Raw genomic sequence first — 14,987 nt, forward strand, 5'->3', positions numbered from 1 at the left:
AGTTTGGTTAGTCTTGTAGATGCAGAAATGTAACAAAACACAGTCGTGGACAAATGATAATTTTTGGAAGGAGGCACCTAAAGTCTCGTTAAAATATTATACAACATTGCTCAACATACAGGATTGCACATTAAGGGATCAAGTGACAAATCATTTGCTACAAAAGCTTTTTCGACTTTCAAGGAAGATAGACACACGTCACATAAAGGATACATGTTAAAATGAGGGGGAGACTTATTCAAGTTGCACTCTTTTTCCCTTGACTAAGTTTTGTCCCATTGGGTTTTCTTAGTAAGGTTTTTAATGAGGCAACATACCTGATCCAAAAGTATCAGTAGGAGAAAATACGCGTTGTACTCTTTTTCCCTTAGCTGAGGTTTTGTCCCATTGGGTTTTCCTAGCAAGGTTTTTAACGAGGCAGCATCACCAAGCTTATTAAAGGTATGCGGGTAGTCAAGGGGGAGTGTTATGAATGAATCATTTATATGGTGACTCTCCACATGCATAACTCCTATAACTCCTATCTCTTTGATTTCTTTTGTATTAATGTATGTGCCTATATATATATATATATACTAGGTGTACACCCGTGTGAATACACGGGTTTGTTCTAATAACGATCGGAATCAAATACTAAAAAACATATTATAATATATTATTTAAATTCTTTGCGTTTAGTTACATATCTTTATAAAACAATGTTAAACATATGATCCGTCATAAATTTTGCTTACTTCGGTCTCGTTTCTCGCCCTATAGTCCTTAATTAGCTTGACATGATCTTCATTCCCACGGCTCTCTTTCTTCTGCTCAATAGAAGATATGATCCTCCATGATGCCCTCATGGATCGATATGTCCTGATTTCTCTACCTTTCCCATATAATCCATACTATACAAGTGATCTACAGATAGAATGAGAACATCCTCAATATCCTTGCTTCTTGCATCCTACAGACTCAAAAGTTAGTTATATTATGTGTTCTTAATAATACGTTAGTTTGTCCAAATAAGTATTTCGTTTCGGGTACCTCAAACAGCCAATGAAACTGTCGAACCGCATCTGCAGTACCCTAGAATCACCTCTTACCTTCCTCACCTGGAGTTTGAGTTGCGGAGAGTGCCTGGTATCACATGATTACCAATAATAATTAGAATTTGTGACATGGGCTCTCAACATTTGGAACCTTTATTTCAGACTAAACGGATTTCCTTAATTCTACGAGTCAAACGGATTTCCTTTATTTCGGATGATTGGAATGAAATATATGTCAACTTTGGTAAAAAAAAAAATCGGATTGTATTTGTTGCTAACAGATCAAACGGGCAAATTAAAAGAAAAATAGCTAAAAAGATTCATGTCAGTTGGGTTGAAAGCAACAAAACTGTACTTTTAATGCTTAAAACCTTAATCCACTTTCTAATCGTATTCGCTAAACTCATTGTTTATATAACAACGAAAAAGTTACCCGTTTGACCCATTATGCAGCTTGCCCAACTGCCCATTTCCCAACTTCTAACAAAAATCAAGAGTACTTCAACGAAACCGTCTCCAAAGGTAACACCATTACCAAAATTATAAGCGCGGGCCAAGTGTTTGTTGAGTGATGCCGAATTAAACTGAATCAAAATGTAGACTTTATTGATCCCACTGTTGATACAGTTGCTCATGGGGACATCAATCAGCCTATAGGCCCCTCCAATTAGCACCCAAATAACTACCATACATCAATCTACTACATTCATTATAAATCATTCAATTTAAATAAAACAATGTATCTTAGTCAAACTTTATAAAATAAAGATAATGCGTACCGCAGGTTTTGCCCTGCGCTTTGTGAGAGCGAAAAGACGGGTACCCGCTCCAAGAACGGATAATGAGTTATCAAGCGATGCTGATGAATTAAAAGACGATGTCCCTTGAAGAGACGAAGGAATCTGAAGCCTCACATGTTCTTCCCCTATTTGAAATAATGACGCATACTGTTACAATAAGTCGTACTTATCTCATAAAAAATAAGAGAACTTTGGACAAAAAACTTATTACATACCAAATATAAGAAATTTTGAAGAAAACATCAAAGGCAAATGCAGTTTCTATATAGATTACTGTTATGATTAACATAATCTTAATAGTCATAATGCAAGCAGCAACAAACAACACCCATGATGATAACTTTAATACAATGTATACAGATTTTACACCAAAACTGATAGAGGACTCGAGGCTCGCAGAAACTTTAACGATTCTGCAGACCAGTAAACCCTCTCTGTTTACTCTCAAATTACTCAGGTGTTTACCAATTCAAATGCGCTTTACATGGTTCGACCCATTACCCAACCCACTCATCTTACCACCTAGTCATCATCGTTTAGAAAGGGAAATGAACTCTAAAGTACATATTGCCACTTTTGTATATGAACCTTAAATCAAAAAAGATCACATAAAATGTGAAATAAAGAAATTTATAACTTAAAAAAACAAAGAATAAAGTAAAACCTTATCATTGGAAATTCAAAGATAAGAAAACTCACTCTAACAACAAATGATCAGGTGCACTGCTCCGTATGAGATTTGTATAGCATCCAACTCATCTATCTCATTAGAGGAATATTGGTCAGTCTCCAAATGCAGCCCAACACATTTTTGTAATCCTTCTATAACATTTAGAGGAATATGGATGTCGCAGATAATCTATGTGTTTTGTATGCTACTAATATTCCTGAAAGTGATTCAAACAAAAAAGAATACCAACTATATTTAAAAAGAATATATCAGCTAACTTGTCATCCCAAAGCATACCAGCTATATTTAAAAAGAATATATCAGCTAACCTGGCATCCCACTGTGCAAGCCGGTTGACAAAGAGCACTATAGCTTCATCTAATGTCCGAGTAATATCTTTTACCAACGTAAAGGATAATCTGGTAACCTGAGATAAACAAAAGAATAAAACTAATATCAATGGCAAATCATAACGAACCTGAACTTCTATGACAGCCAATACATTTAAGCTTGATGTAACCCCTTTTGGGTGTAATTTATTTTTTGAGCCAAAAACCCACCCATGCATACCCTAAAATTCCCGATTTACCATCATAAACGAATATAAACTAATCTGGCACAAAAGTATGAAACTCGCCTCTTGATCAAACCGTACCATGACTACCCAACACCACCATATCAACACCCATCTTCTCCACCACATCGCAAATCACATCCCTCGGATCACTGATAAACACTCTCCTGTCCACCTTCACCTACACAAAACAACCCAATTCACTAAACGTCATCTATAAGATTGAATGTTTGTAACTTAAATGCATTATTTTTTACCAAAACTTTTATTCCCATAATTTATTATTTTCTGTATTGGACAACCTTTATTCTGACCAAAAAAAATTCCTAAGACTAACGCATTACCGAACCGTACCTATACGTAATACCAAAAAAAATCAAACCACCAAAAGGAGATTATTTAAGAAAGATAATTGAAAAACAACACCGAAGTGTCCTGAAACTCCATGTAAACGTCTGAAGACATATTTAATAAAATTAACCATGTAAAAGGAGAAATCTTTATACTTTAGAGTCTTAAACCAAACCACATTCAAAGAGATTATGTTCTACAACACATAATATTTACCTTTTTTTCCTCAAAACTGCCTTAATACCCTATCTTGAAAACTAATCTTTACGGTCAACGATAAGACACATAGAGATCAGTGGCCGAACCATTTGCCCTTTTAAACCCTGGTCCTTCAACACTCTGTACATATAATGCAACACCATAAATTAATTAAGACATATCTACGTACCTGGATGACAAAACACCGAGTGTATATACTCGAATCAACGCAAACAAAACAAACCAGACCCGACCAGTCTGGGTTTGTTAATCGAACAACCCAATTCCGTACACCTGTTACTGAACATTGTTACTGAAATGCTTATACTATTTGGCTTTTATATATGTATAATTGTATATATAGGAGATATGACAGAAGTTGCTTACCTATCACAGAATGATATTTTACAATCAAGGCGTGTTGCCAGAGTAGATACCCTATGGCAGGCGTTGCATTTGGCAGCTACAGAATTCTTGCCGATTTGGTGGCATCTGTACACAAGGAAAAGCTGTATAACTGTCAAAATATGATGCAGTAAACACGTAACAATAACCTAATCAGTTAAGTTTCCCCTTTCAATGGATTTATTATAATGTCGGTTTGAGTTACATCTCTCTTCAATTGGAAATAAAATATTCAAATTTCAGATCTTACACTCTAAAGTTCATAATGAATTCTACTTTCTTTTTTTTTCTTATATTTAAAGTAGCCTTTTGGTGGACCAAGTAATTAGATCATTTATTTATACAAACATGAAACTGAGACTGCATTTATTCCTATCCTATCCTTGAATTTATTCTTATCCTTGTCTAGGATCTCAAATGCTTTACGACCCTAGATCTATCGAACAACAACCATCTACAGCTTCCTTACCTACACCACCCCCACAACACCAGACCCCTAGAAAACCCTCCTATGCAAAGATTAGATGAAGAATCTAAAATGATAAATCAGGATTATACATCAAAATACCTTGCATAAGACCAACGATTGGACTCTTGGCGAGTAACCATAAGCCCATTCGGCTCCATCTTTCTACACTTCTGAGTCGACTCAGCAAATCCAAACCCTCAAGCACCTTAAATGAAACGAATATGGAAGATGTGTTTTGAGGAGCCATGAAAGTGACGCGGTGCAATTGGGATTAGGGTTTGAGAAGGGGGAGAGTTTGGCAGATCCAGTGAACAGGGTGAATTAAGATGGAAATCAAAACCCCTAGAAAATCATACATGTGAATAGGCATCAGCAAGTGAATTGATGTTTTTCTTGTTGGTTGATTTATGGATGAATAGAGAGAGAGAGGGAGCAGATCCAGATCTAATCCATAGGGGATTTGAGAGAGAGAAGGAAGAGAAGTGGGGTGTTTGAATTTTGAAATGTTGGATTACTTTGATTCTTGGGTGCGTGTTTGAGGTGTATGGGATGGGTGGGATTCAAATTTTCAATGAAATATCTGGCCGCCCAAAACCTCTGCATAATGAGTTTGTATTTTAAAAGATTTTAAATTGATTTTAAAACTGATTTAATTGAAATGTTTAATAAAGATTATGACATCAGCGAGGACTACGTGGCATAGCTGAGAAGTTGACACGTAGGCATTTCTATGTCATCATCTAACCTCCTTTAATAGATAGTATAGATAGTGGCATTTGTATATGGTGTATAGAAATCAATAATAAGATTTACATTCCCTCATTCTCTTATTCTTCTCTTTATATTGCTAATAGGTTTAGTTGTTTTACAACAGTTATATCAATTTTTATGGAAAATAACTGAATTTTGTACGTTATGAATAACAGATATTCGTTTTGTGATGTTTGAAAGTGAGTATCAATGTTTAAACATTTGGGGTACTTTATATCTTGTATAATATTTCTCATGTGGAAAGGCTTTGGTTATCCACACATCCCCCTCAATTTATCCACACATCCCCTAACCCTATACACCCCTCATTGCCCCATACGCCTGAAAATGGACCCACCTGATAAGCCCCTCATTGCCCTATACGTTTACTTTTTGGTTACTTTTTCACACATCCTATTAATTGTCAATGATTGGGTGTCAGCCAATGGTGGCCCAATCATTGGCTCTTTTGTGTGGAATAAATTTGAAGGGTATGGAGGGTTTTCAAGTGGGTGAAATATTATTTAAAAAAAACTTTATATATATTTTTTTTTAAATTGTTGTTAAAATAAAAAAAATATAAACATTTATATTTATTATTATTTATTGTTATAAAAGGAAGGTATATAAATGTCATTTTTTTATTTAATATATTTAGAAAAATGGCAACATTTTTATTTATTAATTATTATTATAAAACGTTAACATTTTTTTTAATTAGTATTATAAAACTTCTACATTTTTTATCAAGTGTTAGTATAAAACGTCAACATTTTTTTTTAATTAGTATTATAAAACTTCTACATTTTTTTATCAAGTGTTATTATAAAACGTCAAATTCTCTATAATACATAACGCAAATGTTAGTGAACATTGTTTGTTAAAATAACACAAAACACAACACTTTCATACAAAATGTAATACAATACATAGCCGAAACCCTAAACCCTAAACCCTACACACTAAATCGCTAACTATTACATATTATTACTTAGATTCACACGAACCTGTTGTGTATCTGAATCAGGTTCTCAAACAAACCATGAAATCGAACAGTTTCTTCGTACAACAGCGGTTGAAGCCTGTTTTTATTACTTGTATTTTCCCACCACTCTATCTGACAAGCACTTGGCAACCCACAACTCGTAAAAAGCTGGTGACCACAAGTCCCCCTGCTGCGAGCAACGTACGTATCTTTTTCTTCTCCACAAGCAACAAATCTAATGCTTTCAGGGAAACATTACCACGTAGGTTATCAAAGAATGATATCATGTGGTCATCCATTTTCAAGGACCGGCTATCCTGAAAAGTGAGGTTTATTTGTATGCATTGTGACTCTACAACTTTGTCAACAAGCCACACAAGTCTATGGAGCGAGCTGTTTGGCCCCCTAAGGTATCTCTTAAACTTAGCATGTTGGCTTTCAACTCTGTTGGTTGTATGTTGACCAAAGTTAGGGCTTGTGTTAGTCCAGGCTGAAACAAACTTTTCTTTATAGGGTAGTAGCCAGACAGTATACAGAAAGTCCAAAACTCCTGAAAAAAACATAATATAACGATTTGTAATGTTTGTATTGTAACACCCCGACCAAAGGCTGAAACAAACTTTTTCTGATAAATTAACTATTTTTAAATAATTAATTAAACAAATAAAACTATGTAATTATTGGATTAAATTTGTTAAAAATCGAATTTTGGGAAAAATATCAATTTTATATTTTCGAACATCATTCTGATGTTAAAATAATTATATAAAAATTTTCAGGTTTTATAAAATTAGTTTACTATTTTTAATGAATTTAATAACATTAAAACTAACTTAATTCATAATAATTAGATAAAACCGGAAATAATTATAGTTTATATTTTTAGTAAATCAGGTTTGATGTATATGAGTTTATAAAAATGTTAGTTTTTATAAAAGTGATAAAAAACGTAAAAATAAAATAAAAGGTGTGTGCTCGGTTGGATTTTAAGAAGTGTATAAAACAATTAATGTTAGGGTATCAATCAGCTCCTAATGGAGGATAAACTGGTAAGGAAGGGGTGCTTTTACACGAGTAGTCTGGGTTCGATCTTTGCTAAGGGGTGGGTTATACAAGAAACCCCCCTTTTTTGTTATTTTAATTAACATAGTTAACTAAGTTAATTTTTTAAAGGATTTCTTATTCAACATTTAACTCGGTTAAGATTTTAGAGTTAAAATAAGTTTCAAACAAGGCAATTTCAACCCTTATACTTTAGATTTCAATAATTACATTTTATGCCCAATACTTTGTACTTTTAAATAATGTCAAAATAACCCCAAGACTATAACTTTCAAAAAATGACAGTTTAGTCCCTGGACTTGGTTTTAACCATTTTTAAAGCAAGTTTCAAACAATGACAAACAAGTCCCTCAACTTGTAGTTTCACAAAATGTCAAAATAGGCCCCTATAGTATGTGTGTATACATGAATGAATGAGAACGAATATAATATGTACCTGATCTATGGTCGTTAGTCAGTCGGGTATATAGCCGCTCAAAGTTATAATTGTATAGCGTCTCACTGGGAGAATTACACAATCGAGACCAAGAAAGCTTGAATATTTTCCATTCTTCAGCCGTTGCAAATTTTGCCTTGGTGTGTTTTAGAATATTTTGTGAGTTGTGCCACCTACATAGCAATTTGGATGCTTTTGGGAATACTTTATCGCACGCATTCATCAAAGCTTTATCGCAGTCTGTTACTATCACGCGCGGTTCCATACCCTCTACCAACAATCCTTTGAGCTTCTGTAGGACCCACAAGAAGTTATCCTGTTTTTCTTTAGAGATAAAAGCATGAGCGACACAAAACGACTTGTGTGTCGATCTCACACCCACAATTTGAACAAACGGAAGTCTATACTCATTCGTTTTTTAAGTGGTATCAATCATCAACACATGTGGGAAAGCACGCCACATTATGTACTAGTACTGATGAACAAAAAAAATCTCCTCGACTACATTTGTTTCGGGATTCACCCGGGTGTGGTAAACATACCTTCCTTCATGCAACATTTGCTCCAATATCTGCATTGGAGTCCGATCACCATACATTTTGACTTTAATCTTTTTTATCACGTTTTGTATGTCTCGTAGAATGCACACGCTCTGTGGGTTTTGTTTTCTTATGGTTAAATGTATGTTCGTAGGCTCCATGTTTTGAATATAAAGTCTCTCTACCAATGATTCTTCGTCTGGGGTCAACCTTCTCGCAAACGCGTGACCCTCGAGAAATACCGCAGGCTCATGGTTATGATCCTTTTGCTTCACCACTAAGCTCCAATTGGCACTACTTGCGTCTAGTTTCCCTATCATTTTAAAAGGACACCCAATCTTTTTGCTACCAGAACGCCGAACTGTTGCTTGACTTTTGCATGTGCCTCCACGGTCGCATTGCAACCATATCTTCACTGTCCTTGCTGACGAATCTTCGCCTTTTGTTACCGTTCGTTGGGTCACAATGACGTAACCTTTCGCAATTTCTGTTTTGTAAGCCCAATTCTTTAACTCGTGAAGTGTCGCAAATACCTGAAACAACGGTAATTTAAAACTATATTTATTTAAAACTATATTTGTTTAAAATCTAATAAACCTTATACATAACGAATAACACATATACAAAATCAACATGTATACAAAATCAACATTGTCTAAAATCTAATAAAAAAAATTATACATAACGAATAACACGTAAACAAAATCAACTTTGTCTAAATTCTAATAGGCACCCTTCTAATAAACCTATACATAACGAATAACACGTATACAAAATCAAAATTGTCTAAAATTTAATAAATATTATACATAATGAATAACACGTAAGTGACGGTTATGTTATACCTTTCCTTGTTTTTTCGGGTCATTAGCACCATCGTCACTGCCACCACCATCGTCCCCGCCACCACCATCGTCCCCGCCACCACCATCGTCCCCGTCTTGATCACTTTCCTCGAAGTGTGTAACACCTTTCTCGATTTCGTTATCGTCTTCCTCGAAGTCAAAAGCACCTTCCTCAGACTTTTTCTTGTGCTGTTTTTCCTGATGGGAATGGTAAGTCCCGTATGCGTGTTGTGGATAGCTTTGAGCCACGTAAGATGGTCCTGCCTCCTCTACGACCTGAAACAACTTAATGGTTAGACTAAAATAACCAAAACGACAATATGAATTTTTTACCTAGTTCAAATCGATCAGGCATCACGGGCCGCACACTCCCTTCCTGATGCGAATGGTAAGTTCCGGCGTGTTGTGGATAGCTTTGAGCCACGTAAGATGGTCCCGCCTCCTCTATGACCTGAAACAACTTAATGGTCAGACTTTAATAACCATAACGCCAATAGGAATTTTTTACCTGGTTCAAATAAGGCATCACGGGCCGCACACTCCCTTCATCACAACGACGCACGGAAACCACCTCCTCCTCACCTCGATCAACGCCGGGTAACCAAATGCTTTCGGAGACGTATGACTCATTCGAACTTTCACCAAAAAAATATCCAAAGTCCCAATTTGACATCGTGATTCGAATCTAATTTAACCAGACCGTTTATTTGAAAATTTTTATCATTTTCATCACTTTTTGGGATTTTTGAACATTTGTATTACATGAATCCCGTAAGCTTGGGGTAAAGGGAAAAATTCGAAACTATACGCAACGTATAGGGCCATGAGCGCGTATATGCGGATCACCTTTTCAGCCTTTTCAGTCTGAACTCAGCTGTCTTGTCAGCAATATACCTTAAATTCAGAGATTATAGTACCAATGAGCAGCGTATAAAGCAATGAGAGGCGTATAGGGTTTAATGCTCCAACTACCACCTTTCTAATACACCGCTCATAGGGCAATGAGGGGCGTATAGCTTTACTTTTTCTGACATAATTAATGCACTCAACCCCTATACAACCCTCATTGCCTTATACGGGCTGCTTTGAGGGGGGGGGGGGGGTTGTAACTACTTTTGAGGGATGTACCAATACCCTCACCCTCTGGAAATCACAACTCAAAAGATGCTTAGGTAATTGAAAAAAAAAAAATATTAGGTAGAATACACTTCGATTTTGTTATTCTAGCCTTGTGTTATGAAAACATGTATAAGATCTCAATTTTAAGAACGTTTGTATGATTTCCACTATTCTGTTGGGTTACTTGATTTGTTTTTATCTAGTACGAGAAGACGCAGATTATTGGAATGTATATATCTAATTGATGTTTTTAGTATCGAGTTAGGAGGAGAACGTGGGGTTTATTAGGATAGAAACCCTGATGAGCCTCTAGGCTCAATGCTGAAAAACCCCTATGTGATATACAATCACTACAAGAATACCCTGCAATAGGGGCGACAAATCCTATGTGTCGACGCTAAAGGTCATCAATCCGGACGCGGGTTCCATTCACGGCGACATGAGCATTAGCGGCGCCTTTTTGACCCTCAGCGACCAATCTTTAACGAGGACGCAATAGCGTTGCCATGTCGCCGCCATTGCTTTTAACAGCTATATATTCTTGAACGTATTAGCGGCAACTATTGTCTCCAATAAAACCCCGATCCCTGTAGTGATTCCAATAGAATTGACTTCTAAAAATGAGAGGCATACGTCACACATAGTATAAAATACTGACTCTTGGATATAGTAATCCTCAATTCCTCTTTGTATATTATAACACAAATTAAATGCTTGTGCATGTTATAATAGATCTTTAAATATTGATCAGTGAACAAAAAAAGCAGCATGTTATAATAGATCTTTAAAAATTGATCAGTGAACAAAAAAACATAAAATATATATTGTTATTTCTAAAGCAATAAAATTACCACACATCAAGCCAACATGCCGACTCATGTTCCTAAAAAGAACTTGTGCACCATAAACAAAACTTAATACTGTTATGAATAGGAACCTTTATATTATTCTGTATTAAATTAAGTCTTCTAGGGTTGGCTTATTTAGAACGACCTTTTAACTTTTCATATATGGTTATTTAATTATATAGATGTAGGGTAATGCTGAAATTGTTTACTCATGGCCAAATTATTGATTTACCTTTTTATTATTTATATTGTATAGTAAGAGTATCACAAGTTAGCTTTGTTACTAATCAGCTTATTTCTGCATTGTTATGTTACACATGTGAACATATATAATTTAATACAATCACCTCTAATTATTTGATCTGATTATACACATGACATTAAACATCTCTTTTATGGTTTATGTGAGTCTCTTTACCATCAATTCCTAGGATCATTTTTATACGACATTAGATTTTAACAAAGTACTCTAGCAACTAACAAGAGCCAGGAAAGAAAATAAATAATAAATGGTTGGAATAAGAGGAATTTGGGATGCAAGTCTAATTTAGTTTTACATTCATATATCTAATTCTGTTGGAATTTGGGCTTTTTGGCTTGTACATGCAACTAAAATCATACAAAAATCTTATTTGTAGTTATATTTTGGGTAACGAAATCTAAAAACCTATGGGATATATAGAAAAATATATATAATTAGCTTGCGCCTCGAGTATGAAAATGTCACACCCCGATATTTCAACCACAACCCGGTGGGCCCGATGGGGAGTATCGTGACGTAAGATTGGTATCGTCATAGTCAAATAGTCACAGACAGCACAACGGAAGTCTTGGAGTAAAAATATTATTACAAACATAAGTGTCTAAAACAAGCATTTAGCCCATGGTATTGTTTATGAGGTGTATGGCAACTTGGAGTGGGGAACAAGCAAATTTTCGCAGCTGCAGACCTGCATACAGACCGTATGGTCCAGTGTATGCAGTCCGTAAGGCTGCCTGGTCAGCAAACAAACTTTCGCACATTGACATGTTTGTCCCCTTAACTTCCATACTTGCATGTAATATCAATAAATGGCATAAAAGCCCTTCATGGCCAATACTAGGCACACCCGGGAGTATGACCCAACATCATAAAGTTCCTGATTCGTTAAAATGTCACTCAGAGGTATAAATTAACATGTTGACGCTTTTAACCCTCCACATCTCAAACTTTCATATGATTTAACAAACGGTTCCTCTCGTCCAACAAGTGGCTCAATTGAGAATACGGACACCGTATAAGGTCACTCAGAGGCATAGTTTCAGCATGTTGACACTTTTAGTTCCTCCACATTCATATTTTTCACATTTGGCAAAAAAAAGTCCCTCCTAGCCAAGATTAGGCATATTTAGGAATAAGGACACGTGTCAATGCATTATTTGACACGATTTTACGTGGTGTTACATCCTCACCCCCTTAAAAGAAATCTCGACCTCGAGATTTACTCGAAAAGATGGGGGTACTTCTGTCGCATAGTGGACTCGACCTCCCATGTATACTCGGGGCCTCTACGGGCATCCCACTTTACCGTCACAATAGGTATGTACTTCCGTCGGAGCTTCTTAACCTGTCGATCGTCGATCGAAACCAGTTTCTCAACGAACCGCAGGTTTTCATCGATCTGCACATCTTTATGTGACATTGCTAGCGACTCATCGGCTAGACATTTCTTTAAATTGCATATGTGGAACACATTATGAATTCCACTGAGCTCCTCATGTAAGTTTAGCTTGTAAGCTACGGACCCGACACATTCGCCGAATGGCCCAATATATCTAGGGCTCAACTTGCCCTTCTTACCGAAACGCATCACACCTTTCCAATGTGATACTTTCAATAGAACTTTGTCCCCCGCATGGAACTTAAGAGGTTTCCGCCTCTTGTCAGCGTAGCTCTTCTACCGATCTCTGGCAGCCTTGAGACGATCACTGATTTGTATGATCTTATTCTTATCCATCGTCTCCAGGACAATCTCAGGTCCTGATAGTTGGGCCTCCCCAACTTCTGCCCAATAAATGGCCGTTCGACATTTTCTCCCATACAAGGCCTCAAAAGGAGCAGCCTTGATGCTCGTATGATAACTGTTGTTATAGGAGAATTCAATTAGGGGAAATGGTCATCCCAGCAACCACCCAAGTCGATCACACATGCTCTCAGCATGTCTTCCAAAGTCTAGATCGTACGCTCACTTTGTCCATCAGTCTGAGGATGGTAAGCCATACTATAGTTCAGTCTAGTGCCCAAGGATTGCTAGAAACTTTTCCAGAAATGAGAAGTGTATCTTGTATCTCTATCGGTTACAATAGATACCGGCACACCATGTAGGGACACAATCTCGTCCACATACAATTTAGCCAACTTATCGGAGTTATACGTCTCCTTTATGGGCAAGAAATGTGCTGGCTTAGTCAGCCTATCAACAATGACCCATATTGTGTCATTACCACGCTTGGTTTTAGGTAACTTGGTAATCAAATCCATAGTTACCATCTCCCACTTCCATGTGGGAATTTCAAGCTGTTGTAGCAGTCATGACGGCTTTTGATGTTCGGCTTTCACTTGCGAACACATCAGACATTTAGCTACATAGGTGGCTATGGATTTCTTCATACCCATACACCAATAGTTCCTTTTTAGATCTTGATACATCTTGTCACCTCCAGGGTGAACTGAGTATTTGGAATTGTGCGCTTCCTGGAGGATTAGATCTCTAAGTCCTCCAAAGATACGAACCCAGATTCGACCACTGAATCTAAAGATTCCATCCTTTCCAGGTGACAACTGATCAACAGTTCCACCTAATCCTTCACTGGGAAGGTTAGCCTCCACCAGGGCTTGCTTTTGCGCATCCAACAGCTTCTCATTCAAGTTGTTCTTGAGCTCAATGCTCTTGGCGTTAATCCTTATAGGTTTAACCCTTTCTTTGCGACTAAGCGCATCAGTGACTACATTTGCTTTGCCGGGGTGATAGCGAATCTCGCAATCATAATCATTTAATGTTTCCATCCAACGGTGTTGTCTCATATTCAGATCCTTCTGGTTAAACAGATGCTGGAGACACTTGTGATCAGTGTATATAATACACTTCGTTCCATAAAGATAATGTCTCCATAATTTTAGTGCAAATACAACGGCACCCAATTCCAAGTTGTGGGTGGTGTAATTCCTTTCATGCACTTTTAGTTGTTGTGATGTGTATGCAATCACTTTCAGTTGTCACGAATTCCTCAATGCCCTCAGGCAGAGTTAGTACTGGAGCGTTGCTCAATTTGTGCTTAAGAATCTCAAAGGATTCTTGTTGTTTCGGACCCCAGTTGAACTTAACATTTTTATGGGTCAATGAAGTTAAAGGAGTGGCTATCCTCGAAAAGTTCTCAATAAACCTCCTATAATAACCAGCCAAACCTTAGAAACTACGGATCTCAGAGGGTGTCTTAGGTGCTTCCCAGTTCATAATAGCTTTGATCTTAGCGGGATTCACCTGGATACCACGCTCACTAACCACATGACCAAGAAATTGGACTTCGCGAAGCTAGAACTCACATTTGGAGAACTTAGCATAAAGCTTCTCCTGCTGTAAAAGCTCAAGGATGCATCTAAGAGGTTTCTTGTTATTATGGTGTAATTTTTTAAAAGGTATGTATAAAAAGTTATTGACATTTAAAAAAAACGGAGGGAAGTTGCATGTGCATGGAGGTTGATGGTAGTTTCTTTATTTAACCAAAAAGACACTATTACCCCTAATCTAGCCAAATTAGTAAAAAAAAACATAATTTACATTTTAAGCCCTTTTTATCTCAACCATTCACTACAATATCTAAGGGTTTAAAATACTTCTTATATTTATCACAAAAAACCCCCT

The 14,987-nt window shown here is 36.6% G+C and overlaps 1 long non-coding RNA gene across 9 annotated transcripts; it reads right to left on the bottom strand.

The window, feature by feature from the left end:
- Positions 1-658: 658 nt before the first annotated feature.
- LOC110864868 lies at positions 659-5,083 on the bottom strand. Of its 9 annotated transcripts, none has more exons than XR_004860201.1 (10): positions 4,601-5,083; positions 4,015-4,119; positions 3,646-3,768; positions 3,160-3,259; positions 2,834-2,931; positions 2,534-2,753; positions 1,814-1,959; positions 1,535-1,716; positions 1,030-1,122; positions 659-949 (listed from the first exon to the last, which is right to left on the bottom strand). It is a non-coding gene; the product is annotated as an uncharacterized LOC110864868 (long non-coding RNA). The 9 variants fall into 9 exon arrangements; XR_004860198.1 differs by having other exon boundaries at positions 1,535-1,731; XR_004860200.1 differs by having other exon boundaries at positions 1,535-1,734.
- Positions 5,084-14,987: the final 9,904 nt, after the last annotated feature.

Source organism: Helianthus annuus, chromosome 6 (assembly GCF_002127325.2).
Source record: "Helianthus annuus cultivar XRQ/B chromosome 6, HanXRQr2.0-SUNRISE, whole genome shotgun sequence".
Taxonomy (NCBI): Eukaryota; Viridiplantae; Streptophyta; class Magnoliopsida; order Asterales; family Asteraceae; genus Helianthus; species Helianthus annuus.